Source organism: Penaeus monodon, chromosome 21 (assembly GCF_015228065.2).
Source record: "Penaeus monodon isolate SGIC_2016 chromosome 21, NSTDA_Pmon_1, whole genome shotgun sequence".
NCBI classification, from domain to species: domain Eukaryota; kingdom Metazoa; phylum Arthropoda; class Malacostraca; order Decapoda; family Penaeidae; genus Penaeus; species Penaeus monodon.
Genome location: NC_051406.1, coordinates 318,920 through 319,140, shown reverse-complemented (window position 1 = coordinate 319,140; position 221 = coordinate 318,920).

Genomic DNA, 221 nt, shown 5'->3' with positions numbered 1-221 from the left:
TGTGTGTGTGCACGTCCGGTGGTTGAGAGCTGAGACCGCAGCGTGCGCTCATGTGTCAACCTGGCGCAGTGTCGAATGGCGTTCACTCGTGTCTCCATCTCTTCTTCAACACTCGCTGCCTCCGCCTTCTCTGCTTCCGTTATCTTGCCATCTACATCACCATCATCATTATTGTTATTATCGCTAAGTTTATGCCATCACATCTCCCTCCTAGTTTCCTC